The sequence below is a fragment of the Salmo salar genome, chromosome 28 (genome assembly GCF_965601325.2).
Source record: "Salmo salar chromosome 28, fSalSal1, whole genome shotgun sequence".
In the NCBI taxonomy this organism is placed as follows: Eukaryota; Metazoa; Chordata; class Actinopteri; order Salmoniformes; family Salmonidae; genus Salmo; species Salmo salar.
The window spans coordinates 21680188-21694275 of NC_138318.1; the positions used below are offsets into that span (position 1 = coordinate 21680188).

The following is a 14088-nucleotide window of genomic DNA, read 5'->3' on the forward strand; positions in this document are numbered from 1 at the left end:
GTCCTCCGAATCATTCAGATGTTCATTGGCAAACTTCAGACGGGCATGTATATGTATTCTTGAGCAGGGGGACCTTGCGGGCGCTGCAGGATTTCAGTTCTTCACGGCCTAGTGTGTTACCAATTGTTTTCTTGGTGACAATGGTCCCAGCTGCCTTGAGATCATTGACAAGATCCTCCCGTGTAGTTCTGGGCTGATTCCTCACCGTTCTCATGATCATTGCAACTCCACGAGGTGAGATCTTTCATGGAGCCCCAGGCTGAGGGATATTGACAGTTCTTTTGTGTTTCTTCCATTTGCGAATAATCGCACCAAATGTTATCACCAAGCTGCTTGGCGATGGTCTTGTAGCCCATTCCAGCCTTGTGTAGGTCTACAATCTTGTCCCTGACATCCTTGGAGAGCTCTTTGGTCTTGGCCATGGTGGAGAGTTTGGAATCTGATTGATTGATTGCTTCTGTGGACAGGTGTCTTTTTTACAGGTAACAAGCTGCGGTTAGGAGCACTCACTTTAAGAGTGTGCTCCTAATCTCAGCTCGTTACCTGTATAAAAGACACCTGTGAGCCAGAAATCTTTCTGATTGAGAGGGGGGGTCAAATACTTATTTCCCTCATTAAAATGCAAATCAATTTATAACATTTCTGACATGCGGTTTTCTGGATATTTTTGTTGCTATTCTGTCTCTCACTGTTCAAATAAACCTACCATTAAAATTATAGACTGATCCTTTCTTTGTCAGTGGGCAAATGTACAAAATCAGCAGGGGATCAAATACTTTTTTCCCCCACTGTATAACATTCTATTGGTTGCAATAATTTTGTATAGTAATTTAAATTGAAAAATTAGAAGTTTTGAATCCAGCGTTGTTTTGTGTATCAATTCATAAACCATGTGCCATGGAATAGGTACATTGAAAATCTCTTCCCAACTATTTTGCAATTTATATGGCACAGCTGTCCGTTTTTTGGTCCTTAAATGAAATTGGTATACGTTCTTATTTATCACACTTTTCTTTAACCATTTATGTTCTTTAATGCAGGGCCGACATACAAGTTCCTTACTTTTTTCCCCCTTCTACTTGCCTCTTCCATTTTTGTGGTAATGCTGCAATTAATTGAAGGCAGCCAATCCAATAATTTCTGAAAATTATGATAGCGGGGTGAACAGACAGTTGCTTTTTTTGGCCTTCCTGTGACATTGGGTGCTGTAGGGCTCCTGGAGGGCGGATAGTTTGCCCCCGGTAATGTGTTGGGCAGACTGCACCAACCTCTGGAGAGCCTTGCGGTTGCGGGCGGTGCAGTTTCCGTAACAGGCGGTGATACAGCCCGACAGGAGGGTTTTAGGTGACAAGCCAAATTTCTTCAGCCTCCTGAGGTTGAAGAGGCTCTGTTGCGCCTTCTTCACCACACTGTCTGTGTGGGTGGTCCATTTCAGTTTGTCAGTGATGTGTACGCCAAGGAACTTGAAGCTTTCCACCTTCTCCACTGCGGTCCCGTCAATGTAGATAGGGGGGTGCACTCTCTGCTGTTTCCTGAAGTCCACGATCACCTCCTTTGTTTTGTTGACATTGAGTGAAGTTGTTTTCCAGGCACCACACTCCCAGAGTTGTCACCTCCTATAGCAGATGACAATGAGCAAAGTAGACATATAACCAGTCTGCCATACAAGGTTTCCATTCCTTGAATCCTTTCATGAATTATAACCAGATCTCAATGATGCAAGTGAAGTATCACATTCTTTGAACAGCCGTGACATGTCACAAAAGAGCGAGAGAGAAAAAGTCCCAGCGCCATCTTTAATCTGAAGGGATTTGTGGCCTCTAGTCATACTGAGCTCAAAGTCACTACAAACTCAGATGAATGAAACAGGCAAAGATCAAAAGGACTACATCTATAAAACAAGACCAGGTAAGGGGCAGGACTGTTCACTGTTCATCATAACTCAACTGGATTGTCTTCCTTGCGAATTGGGGTTAGCCTTCGCTGGTTGTCATTTGTGAGTTTGAAGTGCATTTGACACACACACACACACACACATACACACACACACACACACACCTACCAGCAGCTACTGCAGCTCCACACACTCCCACCAACAGGGATGAACGCTGTTCCTAAGATCCCATGCACCAACCTGGCAAAAGTCATCATCTTCATCCTCTCTATAGCTGAGCAGCAAGCAGTAGTGTCCAGTATCATCATCATCTTCATCCTCTCTATAGCTGAGCAGCAAGCAGTAGTGTCCAGTATCATCATCATCTTCATCCTCTCTATAGCTGAGCAGCAAGCAGTAGTGTCCAGTATCATCATCATCTTCATCCTCTCTATAGCTGAGCAGCAAGCAGTATTGTCCAGTATCATCATCATCTTCATCCTCTCTATAGCTGAGCAGCAAGCAGTAGTGTCCACTATCTAAATAACTGGTATTCACAAAAGTAGATACATTCTCAAGTGCTGATTGGAATCATTCACATTGACAAAGACAATTAAGAGTCATTCACCAAGCCCATGCTTTACAATACAACATCGACACCTACCGCCTTTTACAGAACAGTGGCAGAGTGGTTAACTCTTGCAGGTTTTGACATTACCCATTTGCTTTAATGTCAAAAAGCACAATGCACATCACTGCAGAGAACATTTTGATAAACAAAAAAGCCATTCCTCAGAGTGACCTCCATGTCATTTACTACATTTTGAACAATCCATAGCTTTAATTTCTACTACCTCCAGAACACTGTCTAACAGTGTTTCCGTTGTTGTAGTCTGCTCTGTGGCCCCATAATCTCACAAGGAACAAAAGAGCCAGTGTCACAGGGTCAGAAGACATTTAGTCAGACAAAAGTTTGTGTCAGCGCTTTCCTGTGAAGGAATGAGAGCCGTGCGAGGCAAGCCCAGAGAGCGAGAGAGCGAGAGCAGGAGAGAGAGGAGAGGAGTTAAGGAGAGGAGAGAAGGCGAGAGAGAGAGAAGGTGAGAGAGAGAGCGACAGAGAGAGAGAAGGCGAGAGAGAGAGAGGGGGGAGCTGTTGGCCTCTGTCACCTCTCTGAGGAGAGCTACGGTTTAATGGGCCTCCGCTTCCACTCCATTTGCTGCTCTGCTGCAGTATGTCTTGGGGGCAACACTGCGTAGCAGCGTACCATGTGTGCCAGGCTTCTGTCACTACGGATACGGCTCTGCAGTGGCACCACGGCAACAGCTCTACACCCCTTAAACAGCTGTCAGAAGCTATTCAGACAGAGGCAGACACTGTTCAAAACAACACACACACACACACGGCCCAATCATAACGTTGCACTACTGAGTCAGACACACGGTTCAAAACAACACACACACACAAACACACACACGGCCCAGTCATAACGTTGCACTACCGAGTCAGACACACGGTTCAAAACCACACACACACACACACACACACACACACACGGCCCAGTCATAACGTTGCACTACTGAGTCAGACACACACGGCCCAGTCATAACATTGCACTACTGAGTCAGACACACGGCCCAGTCATAACGTTGCACTACTGAGTCAGACACACACGGCCCAGTCATAACGTTGCACTACTGAGTCAGACACACACGGCCCAGTCATAACGTTGCACTACTGAGTCAGACACACACGGCCCAGTCATAACGTTGCACTACTAAGTCAGACACACACGGCCCAGTCATAACGTTGCACTACTGAGTCAGACACACGCAGCCCAGTCATGACGCATCAGAGCAGAAACTGTAGAGGCTACTTTAAAGCCTGGTACTGGTAACTTTCCTTCTCACAGAGAAAAACTACTGGCAGAGACTTTTCTTCTTGACTCCATCCTTATTTGGTAGCCTTTTGGGGGCCCTAAGTGAAATTGTGTTGGGGGGCCACACCACCTTGAGAGCAAAACATTTCAGCGGCCCCCCTCTTGACAGCGGAGAGAAAAAGCAATTCTCCACATTTTGCCATGGGGCGGAGAGAAGATCATGCAATTTTATAAATAATTTCCTGCAATTCTACATGTTGCCATAGGCTGGAGAGAAATGTTTGCAGTTTATAAATATGATATCTGAGTGAGAGTGACTAACAAAATCAAATCGGGGCCCCGGGCCCCCAGTCGGAAATTCGACCATGATTACTACCAGTTTAGATAACTGGCTTTCAGCTAGGCCGCCAGTTGTATAGATATTTGCCTCAGGAAGACCCCATCACCCACCCCCCACCCGAATAACCCCCCCCCGGCAATCGCCTTCTCAGTCTTTCTATATTTCTCTCTCGCTCGCTCCTCTTCTTTGTCTCACTTTATCACTCTCCCTCTCTCAGAAGGCCTTGCACACTCAAACTTGTACTCACTAAATTATTTTGGGTCCATTTCAAATCATATCAAAGTTTATCAGTCACATACACAGTTTTGTACTTCGAAGCCAAACAGCAATTTCATGGCTGGGCAGTTGCAGAATAATTACATGAGGCCCCCAAGCAGACACATCGATCAGCACTCAGTACTTCTTTCCGAAATAATAGCCCATTTTTTTATAGTGATATTCATTTCTTTTGTGAGAAGCTGCCTATCTGCCACTGCTGGTCTTTGATGACAAGCCTTTGAAAAAAGGACAATAGAAGAATACATTATTATTCTTTGCTGATGGGCTCTCCATCTCTGCCTTGGTAAACAACATCAAATCTATTCTGAGGCAGTGGCTCCCAACCTCCTCTCACTACCAAATAAAACTGGGTAGTTGCTAGACATTACTACAAGGGCTGTATCCTTACTAGTCTCCTATGGAAAAAAAACTCATTAGCAAACATCACTGCTAAAGGGCTAACCAAGCTCAAAGCTTGCACTACGTGTTCCACCCTGATTAGAAAAGCACAGTATTCAGTTAAAGCTAGCTACATTATACACTCTAAATACATTCCCTGACTGACAGAACCGCTATTCATTCAGTATATGCCAAAACAGGTACAGCTTATTAAAACACCTCTGAACACTTTGTGCTTGCCTTTTTTTAACCAGGTATGTCATTGAGAACACATTCTCTTTTACACTAACAGCCTGTTTCTGTAGAGAGCTGCTGAGCATGAGTAACATCGGTTTAGACCTAAATGACTGTAGAGCCAGCCAAACAGGTGTAGTCTTAGATGTGTGAAACCTGAAAGATGATGACTCACCATGAGTAGACAACAGGCTAGGCAGGTGTTCGGAGGTGTCCAGGTGTCCAGATACTGAGGCAGTGAGGCAGTGAGGTGCTACATGTCTCTATGATGAACATCAACCATAGTCCTGATCCTGATCCCACTACAAAGGGGGCAGACGCCCAGCACAGCTCTCTATGGAGGGAAACCCATACAAGGATGATTAAACACTATGGAAAGATGTAGAGAGAGAGAGAAGAGAAAGAGAGAGAGGAGAAGAAAGAGAGGGGGAGAGAGAAAAAGAGGGGGGAGAGAGGGAGAATTATTGTCACACAGTGGAAAAGAATGTTCAACGGCATACAAATCCACAGGTGGTGATACATGACAGAGAATAATCTAGCCTTCAGAAACCACAACAGTATTTAATGTAATGGTGCAGTTACTCAGTCTGCATTGTAGTGTGGGATGTCTGAAAGAGTCTGTTGTCAAAGTGTTCGCAGGCAGGCAAGATCCCGCGTCTTAATGGAAAACTGTGGGTGGACTGACATAGGGTGCATCCCAGATGGCACCCTATTCAATATATAGTGCACTACTTTTGACTAGATCCCTATGGGGGAATAGGGTACCATTTTAGATGCAAACATAGTGTTGCACCAAGAACTGTGATGTACACTGAACAAAAATATAAAACAAGATTTTACTGAGTTACAGTTCATATAATGAAATCAGTCAATTTAAATAAATTCATTAGGCCCGAATCTATGGATTTCACATGACTGGGAGTACAGATACGCATCGGTTGGTCACAGATACCCTAAAAAAAGGGTAGGGGCATGGATCAGAAAACCAGTCAGTCTCTGGTGTGACCACCATTTGCCTCATGCAGCGCGACACTTCTCCTTCGCATAGAGTTGACCAGGCTGTTGATTGTGGCCTGTGGACTGTTGTCCCAATCCTCTTCAATGGCTGTGCGAAGTTGCTGGATATTGGCGGGATCTGGAACATGCTGTCGTACACGTCGATCCAGAGCATCCGAAACATGCTTAATAGGTGACATGTCTGATGAGTATGCAGGCCATGGAAGAACTGGGACATTTTCAGCTTCCAGGAATTGTTTACAGATCCTTGCAACATGGGGCCGCGCCTCATCATGCTGAAACATGAGGTGATGGCAGCAGATGAATGGATCTCGTCACGGTATCTCTGTGCATTCAAATTGCCATTGATAAAGTGCAATTGTGTTTGTTGTCCGTAGCTTATGCCTGCCCATACCATAACCCCACAGCCACCATGGGGCACTCTGTTCACAATGTTGACATCAGCAAACTGCTCGCCCTCATAAGGCCATACACGCTGTCTGCCATCATACAGTTTAAACCGTGATTCATCCGTCAAGAACAGACTTCTACAGCATGCCAGTAGTGAGCATTTGCATTTGCCCACTGAAGTCGGTTATGATGCAGAACTGCAGTCAGGTCTAGACCCTGGTGAGGACAACGAGCACGCCGATGAGCTTGAGACGGTTTTTGCAGAAATTCTTTGGTTGTGCAAACCCAGATTTTCATTAGCTGTCCGGGTGGCTGGTCTCATACGATTCCGCAGGTGAAGAAGACGGATGTGAGGCCGGTTGGACGTACTGCCACATTTTCTAAAACGACGTGGAGGCGACTTATGGTGGAGAAATTAACATTCAATTCCTTGGCAACAGCTCTGGTGGACATTCCTGCAGTCAGCATGACAATTGCACACTCCCTCAAAACTTGAGACATCTGTGGCATTGTGTTGTGTGACAAAATGACACATTTTAGAGTGGCCTGTGTAATGATCATGCTGTTCTTGATATGCCACACCTGTCAGGTGGATGGATTATCTTGGCAAAGGAGAAATGCTCACTAACAGGGATGTAAACAAATTTGTGCACAACATTTTTTAGAAATTATTTCAGCTCATGAAACATGGGACCAATACTTTACATGTTGCATTTATATTTTGGTTCAGTAAAGTTCGATTAAAACGTTTACATGCTTTCCAATAATAATTATTTCACTAATAATGCTGTTTACATAAACACATCTGAAATCAGGCTACCTGATGGCACTCTGATAAATGAAGAAAATTGCCAATCAAAATAATAAGCATTAGCGATGCACTGATATTACATTTTTGGCCGATACCGATATTTCCCTTGCCAAAAAAAACCCTGATACCGATAACCAATATTTACAATTTTAGTGGCCTTTTAAGCATTCTAGTACAGTTAAATAGTTAACACACACACACAGACGCAGCGGTCTAAGGCACTGCATCTCAGTGCAAGAGGCGCCACTACAGTCCCTGGTTTGAATCCAGGCTGTATCACATCCGGCCGTGATTGGGAGTCCCATAGTGCGGCGCACAATTGTCCCAGCGTCGTCCGAGCCGTCATTGTAAATAAGAATTTGTTCTTAACGGACTTGCCTAGTTAAATAAAGGTTACACACACACACACAAAATGTATTTTGTTGGCATTTACGCATGTCCCCATTACCAGTAAAACCTAATCAAAACCTACTTCTTTCACTTACTTGCTGTGCTGTTTGGTTGTTCATTTGTTTAGTCGTTTCATTCTCAACCAGGATTTCTATGGAATGCCGTTTGGGTCTTTGCGTGTCAAAAAGGATACACCTCAAATAACACTAGTTGACGTGTCAAATAACCCGACATCTGTTTCAGTAGCTAGCTAACTATATAGCTAGGTGTCACCATCTAAAATAACCCTAATTTATGAGACAGTTGTTATTTGATTAATGGTGGTCAGACCAATCTATGTGAAGCTAGCCACAATAAGGATTAGCCACAATAGTGTACTTTGCGGTTAGCCTTTAAAATAAAAGTATGGCATAATTCTACTATTTGTATTAATTTGCATCACTGTCAATGACATTCTTTCATTTTGAAGGCAAACCGCAAATTCCACTATTGTGCCTAATCCTTGTGGCTAGCTTCACAACACATAACACAGTGCGGTTGAGCCTCACTAGCCAGATGAAGATAGCTGACTGCTTATAACGTTAGCCCTGTTGCCCAAAGCTAAGTTGCTGACTAGCTATTTATTTTCATGAACTGAAGTTCAATTTCAATAGGCGAAGAACAATACTTACTCACAAGGATTCCTAAATCATTGCTAAGAATAATGAAAATGACTGCAGGTTCTACTGGTTATTGTTTTCAGGCTGGATGTATTGGTGCTAGCTAGGTTCCAAGCTAAAGCTAGCTAGCCCAGAAGTTTCGGTCAAACAAATTATGCTTTATTACCAACGTGGTATTGTAAACACAACGTTCGTGGCCGGTGTTTGCTTGTTTGCATACTTTCTTGTACAGCATTGACAGTGCTACTGGTAGTGGTGGCGCTTGCTTGTGCGTGCAAATTCAGTACACACAACATTATATAATACAACTGTGTTATTTGACTTGTCAAATTAAAAGCTTATTTAATGAGTCAAATAGTGTTATTGTCAAATAGTGTTATTTGACGTGTATCTTTTTTGACACGCAAAGATCCAAACGGCGTTCCATAGTGTGCCGTGAAGCTAATAGCAGTGACGCTATTACTGTGTAACTCTAGTAGGGCAACATCTGAAAAATAGCGCACTTGGTAGTGTGTACCGGTGCTCGACCACTCGCGAAAGCCAACAACACCCACGACAGAGAGAACGGTTGATTGCCAAGGGCAATGAATGCCATTATCTTGGCGTTAATGGATTTCACATTTGAGTTGTCTTGCCCCCCTCCATCCAAGGTTCATGAATTAATTCAATCTCTTCGTGAAACAAATTCTTAGTTTTTATAGTGTAATTGTTTCTTGCCTAACGTTAGAACCATTAGCGGCCTTATTCTGTTTTTTAAATGACTATTGGCAACCTACTGATGCAACAAAGCCTCCTTCACTCATGCTGCCAAACATACCTTCGTAAAACTGACCATCCTACCGATCCTCGACTTCGGCGATGTCATTTACAAAATAGCAGACTTTTTTGTAAAGCTTTGACAGTGCTACTATATCTTTTTTGACACGCAAAGATCCAAACGGCGTTCCATAGTATGTCGTGAAGCTAATACCAGTGACGCTATTACTGTGTAACTCCGGTAGGGCAACATCTGAAAAATAGCGCACTTGGTAGTGTGTACCGGTGCTCGACCATTCGGCGAAAGCCAACATCACACACGACAGAGAACGGTTGATTGTCAAGGGCAATAAATTCTTAGGTTTAGGAATGCTGTGTTGCACGTGTAACAGTATACATTCCGTCCCTCTCCTCGGCTTGAACCAGGGACCCTCTGCACACATCAACAACTGACACCCACGAAGTATCGTTACCCATTGCGCCACAAAAGCCGCGGCCCTTGCAGAGCAAGGGGAACAACTACTTCAGGTCTCAGAGCGAGTGAAGTCACCCGATTGAAACGCTATTAGCGCGCACCACCGCTAACTAACTAGCCATTTCACATCGGTTACACACGTATAGCGCAACATTTTACGTGGCATCATTACGTCATGTACCTACGTTATATAGGTATGCACGTCAGCTTTGACATCGGTTTTGCACATCGGGGCGTTAAACTAGACATCAGCCGATACCGATTATAGCTTTTTTATATATTTTTTTATTTCACCTTTATTTAACCAGGTAGGCTAGTTGAGAACAAGTTCTCATTTACAACTGCGACCTGGCCAAGATAAAGCAAAGCAGTGAGACACAAATAACACAGAGTTACACATGCAATAAACAAGCGTACAGTCAATAACACAATAGAAAAAGTCTATATACAGTGTGTGCAAATGGTGTTAGGAGGTAAGGCAATAAATAGGCATAGTAGCGGAGTAATTACAATTCAGCAAATTATCACTGGAGTGATAGATGTGTAGATGATGATGTGCAAGTAGAAATACTGGTGTACAAAAGAGCAGAAAAGTAAATAAAAACAATATGGGGATGAGGTAGGTAGATTGGGTGGGCTATTTACAGATGGGCTGTAAACAGCTGCAGCGATCGGTTAGCTGCTCAGATAGCTGATGTTTAAAGTTAGTGAGGGAAATACAAGTCTCCAGCTTCAGCGATTTTTGCAATTCGTTCCAGTCATTGGCAGCAGATAACTGGAAGGAAAGGCGGCCAAATAGGTGTTGGCTTTGGTGATGACCAGTGAGATATAGCTGCTGGAGCGCGTTCTACGGGTGGGTGTTCTACGAGTGAGCTGAGATAAGGCGGAGCTTTACCTAGCATAGACTTATAGATGACTTGGAGCCAGTTGGTCTGGCGACGAATATGTAGCGAGGGCCAGCCGACTAGAGCATACAGGTCGCAGTGGTAGGTGGTATAAGGGGCTTTGGTGACAGAACGGATGGCACTGTGATAGACTGCATCCAGTTTGCTGAGTAGAGTATTGGAGGCTATTTTGTAAATGACATCGGCAAAGTCGAGGATCGGTAGGATAGTCCGTTTTACGAGGGTATGTTTGGTGACGTGAGTGAAGGAGGCTTTGTTGCGAAATAGGAAGCCGATTCTAGATTTAATTTTGGATTGCAGATGTTTAATAAGAGTCTGGAAGGAGAGTTTACAGTCTAGCCAGACACCTAGGTATTTGTAGTTGTCCACATATTCTAAGTCAGAACCGTCCAGAGTAGTGATGCTAGTCGGGCGGGCGGGTGCAGGCAGCGAACGGTTGAAAAGCATGCATTTGGTTTTACTAGCGTTTAAGAGCAGTTGGAGGCCATGGAAGGAGAGTTGTATGGCATTGAAGCTCGTTTGGAGGTTAGTTAACACAGTGTCCAAAGAAGGGCCAGATGTATACAGAATGGTGTCGTCTGCGTAGAGGTGGATCAGGGAATCACCCGCAGCAAGAGCGACATTGTTGATATATACAGAGAAAAGAGTCGGCCCGAGAATTGAACCCTGTGGTACCCCATCGATATCGTCTGATTCCGATACGTTCACCAATATATCGTGAATCCCTAATAAGCATATTTGAATCCGAGTTCGGACATATAGTCTGTACGTGAAAACTACTTCTAAGACGCCTACATTGAGTTTTGTGCATGTAACTGTACTCATTATGACATTACAACAGAGAGCTAGAAAGACAGACAGAGACAGACAGACAACTGTTTGACAACATTCTGCTTGTCAAGTTGCACTGTCTTTGTTTGGTTTCTGTGAGAGCACAGGATGACCTAAACATGATCACTTGAAAAAAGGTGCAAGCCTCAATTGATGTTGAACAGACAGAGAACAAAAGAAAAGCACAACATGAATAATGCAGTGATAAATATAAATTATTTATTTACAAATAATTATAGGAGCACAGAAGAAGGGATTTCAGAAGTTTAAGAACTGACAGAGGTATTTGTTTACCCAGAGATCAGTCAGCAGCTAAGATTTCATCAAAACTGACTTAAGGAAACATTGCCAACATCCCAAATTGAATTTCAACTCAGTCTGGCTTCAGAGAGCCCCTTCTTCACCATAGCTCACCACTGAGCTCCTCCAGTCTAGTCCACTATCCAATGCAGTTGTCTGTCTGCTTTGCGCCCTCTTCAAAACACAGGCCAAAATTAGATTTGGTATGCATCCCAAATGGCACCCTATTCATTATATAGTACACTACTTTTGACCAGGGCCCATAGGGAATAGGGTGCCATTTAGGACAAAAAAAATTGCATTCGTGAGGATAGAATGCCACTGGCCTCCAAAAGGCTTCTTCAGACTAACTGTCTGAGTCACAATAATTAGATTTCCTCAAGGGTGTCACATGGACTCTTGAGTAATTTTCAGATTTCCTAATTATTTGTACATTTTTACTCCTGCAGGGAACATTTTGTAGTGCTTTATCTATGAGTTTTCATGCATGAGTTATTGGCTCTACAACTAATGTATTTGAACAAATGTTTTGGATGTGTCTGAACAAGTGTCTAGCATCATTCTGAGATATATGTGTAGAAGTGAGAGATGTAAACTGGAAACATTATGGTCTTTGTCATGAAACACCTTATTACATAACAAAACATACAGCCTAGATGTGTTCTGTGTTGCCCTCTCATGAGAGTACACTAGCTGAGAGGGCAGTGATTAGAGTTAAAATAAATGGCAAAGCAACGATTTATGGGTGGGAGAAAGAGGGGGATATCCCCTGAGGTTGATACACCAGTCTAGACACACAGGAAGACTAGGGGTCAGGCACTAGACAGGAGTCAGGTGAGGCAGGCCCCAGGTCCCATTGGCCACATGCTGATTAGAAAGGAGACGAGGAAGTAGATGAAAAACCTCTCCGTCTTCATCCATACAGATCAGCTGATATTAGACTACCACAGTCCTGTTTCACAACAAGTCTATGGAATGTATCCAAATGTTTTAAATCACTGTTTTAAAGTGCTGATACTACCAGGCTATCATTCAATTCTGTTCATACGCTATGATTTCTGTATAAATTACTGCATTCATCTGTATTCCGGAATGACACTTAGTGTCTCCATTTCATTGATAAATTGCTGAGGTAAATATGTGCATTCACATCCTGCCTCTCCTCTCTTCCGCTATTCTGCTATAATGCTCTTGCCTTTATGTGTCACAGCTCTCCCTAACGCCTTTATACAGCTCCCCCTAACGCCTTTATACAGCTCCCCCTAACGCCTCTATACAGCTCCCCCTAACGCCTCTATACAGCTCCCCCTAACGCCTATATACAGCTCCCCCTAACGCCTATATACAGCTCCCCCTAACGCCTATATACAGCTCCCCCTAACGCCTATATACAGCTCCCCCTAACGCCTATATACAGCTCCCCCTAACGCCTTTATACAGCTCCCCCTAACGCCTATATACAGCTCCCCCTAACGCCTATATACAGCTCCCCCTAACGCCTATATACAGCTCCCCCTAACGCCTATATACAGCTCCCCCTAACGCCTTTATACAGCTCCCCCTAACGCCTTTATACAGCTCCCCCTAACGCCTTTATACAGCTCCCCCTAACGCCTTTATACAGCTCCCCCTAACGCCTTTATACAGCTCCCCCTAACGCCTTTATACAGCTCCCCCTAACGCCTTTATACAGCTCCCCCTAACGCCTATATACAGCTCCCCCTAACGCCTTTATACAGCTCCCCCTAACGCCTATATACAGCTCCCCCTAACGCCTTTATACAGCTCCGCCTAACGTCTTTATACAGCTCTGTGGCACCGTGAAATGCCCATGCCTAACTGTGGCTGAAGAATGCCCAGTTCAGCAACATGGACAGAGCCACCTACCTCCGCACAGGAGACAGGTGCACTCACTTCAGCACCATGGACTGCAACACAGTGGACAGCAGCACTCAGTTCAGCACCAGGCCAGCCGAAGACAGCACCACAGCACTGCTCACCCAACACACCTGTGCAGGATTACTAATCAGCACACCTGCAAGGCATTCCCTAATCAACTGACTGGCACAAGAGTGCAGGTTGGACCTCACTCAATGGGAGCAGTTAGGAAGACACAGCATGCCTACTCTGCTACTGTGTTTCTCTCGCCGTCTACAGACTCCTCAGAAGGAGAGTTACGGACTCTTCAAGTGAAGCCACGCCACCGCCTGAGACTACAGCTGGCCACCATCTTTAATCACCCTCTTGCCTCAACGGCTTTGTGGCCTAAAACTCCAGAGACACTAAAATCTTAGCAAGTAAGAGCCGTAAGACAAAGTAAAAGCATCTGAAACTTGAACTATTTTGTAGTGTTTACTCATTGCCACTTGTAGTCGGGCACACCGTACACTTCCCGACAAGCTCTTTCTAATATCTTTATACAGCTCTTCCTAATGTCTTTATTAGGCTTGGGCGGTATACCGTATACTGGGTTATTCGGAGATGGCCATGGGCTGTTTTTTCAATACCGTCAACACAATTTTTCATTATGAAGCTTACCGATAGTCCCCACTCAGTGGGGTGTTTGTTTGTGAA

At 44.2% G+C, this 14088-nt stretch overlaps 1 protein-coding gene across 3 annotated transcripts in view; it reads right to left on the reverse strand.

Annotated features, from left to right (window-relative positions):
* tanc2b (tetratricopeptide repeat, ankyrin repeat and coiled-coil containing 2b) overlaps positions 1–14088 on the reverse strand; it is a 251693-nt gene that overhangs the window by 216689 nt on the left and 20916 nt on the right. For all 3 annotated transcript variants that reach the window (XM_014179855.3, XM_014179853.3, XM_014179852.3), the window contains exon 2: positions 5156–5314. The gene's annotated coding sequence lies outside the window, so the exon portion shown is untranslated. The remainder of the gene's footprint in view (positions 1–5155; positions 5315–14088) is intronic.